Genomic DNA, 1,316 nt, shown 5'->3' with positions numbered 1-1,316 from the left:
TCATTCAATATTTTGCCCGTAGAATCCTTCAGTACTGCAACTCGAGGTTTGAATTTTTTCTTCAGTTCTTTGAGCTTGAGAAATTCTGAGCATGTTCTTCCCTAGAGTCCTAGAGACACTTGTTTTAAAACAGATGCCAGGCCCTGACTCTAGACCTCCTGTATCTGCATCTGGGGTGGAGGGTGAGGTGGGAGTTGAAATCCAGGCAATTCAGGCAACTGACCCAGAAAGGAGCTCCTTTGGGGAGAGGGATCCTCAGAGGAGTTATCACGGAAATGCCATTATTATATCTGATTTCCTTCCACAGACAAGCTGGGGGCTGGATGTGGGGTTCCGCAGGTCCTGCCAAGAGGTGTCCTATTGGCCTGGGCTGGTTCCCAGGGGACAGCGCCTCTTGCCTGTTGTCCTCTTGTTGAAGCTGAGGAGCGGTTACCAGAAGTAGCATCCTGAAGGAACATTAGGTAAGAGCCATGAGGAGAGTTAAATCAGGTCTCCAAACTGGGCCAGGAGAAGTACAGAGGCCAAGGAGATAGACACAGAGGGGATACAATGACAGAGGAGATTTGAGGCAGAGCCTGGAGTAACTCCAGAATTGGAGTGCAAATAGCTAGAACCAAGTTTTGACCGGTAACTTTTAGAGACAAGAACCACAACTCTATCTACTAAGGATTCTTTGCCAAAATCAACCAATCTAAACCTAGCCACACTGTATTGTTATGATCCAACTATCAATTTACAGGAAATTCAGAGGTTGGAACAACATGTGAAACAATACCATACGATTGCAACCAGCAAAATCTAGAATGTGAGAAACTCTATAAATGGCCAGGTTTTTACAGTTGCAAGGAAAGGGGAGGGGAATGAAGGGAGAAACTAAAAAATATGTAAGAAACAAATCAGCTAATCACAGTGTATGGCTATTATTTGGATCATGATTCATTCAACCAACTATAAAAGTAATAAAGACTAAAAATGTTTTAAAAAAGCAATTATGAGACAATTGGAAGTCAGAATACTGAACAGATATTTGATGATAATCAGAAAGCAAGGTTTATATTTTTAGGTGTGATAGTTGTATTATAGTTATCTTTTAAAAGACTCCTTATCTTTTAGAGCAGTGGTTCTCAAACATTAGCTGTATCGGAATCACCTGGAAGACTTGTTAAAACACATATTGCTGGACACCACCTCCACAGTTTCTGGTTTAGTAGGATTTTGTTAAGGGAACTGTTGAAATTTCCATTTCTAACAAGTGCCTAGGTGATTCTGATGTTGCTGGTCTGGGGACCACATGTTAAGAACCACTGTTTTACATA

The sequence above is a fragment of the Trichechus manatus genome, unplaced genomic scaffold (genome assembly GCF_000243295.1).
Source record: "Trichechus manatus latirostris isolate Lorelei unplaced genomic scaffold, TriManLat1.0 scaffold00029, whole genome shotgun sequence".
In the NCBI taxonomy this organism is placed as follows: Eukaryota; Metazoa; Chordata; class Mammalia; order Sirenia; family Trichechidae; genus Trichechus; species Trichechus manatus.
This window is presented reverse-complemented; position numbering follows the sequence as displayed.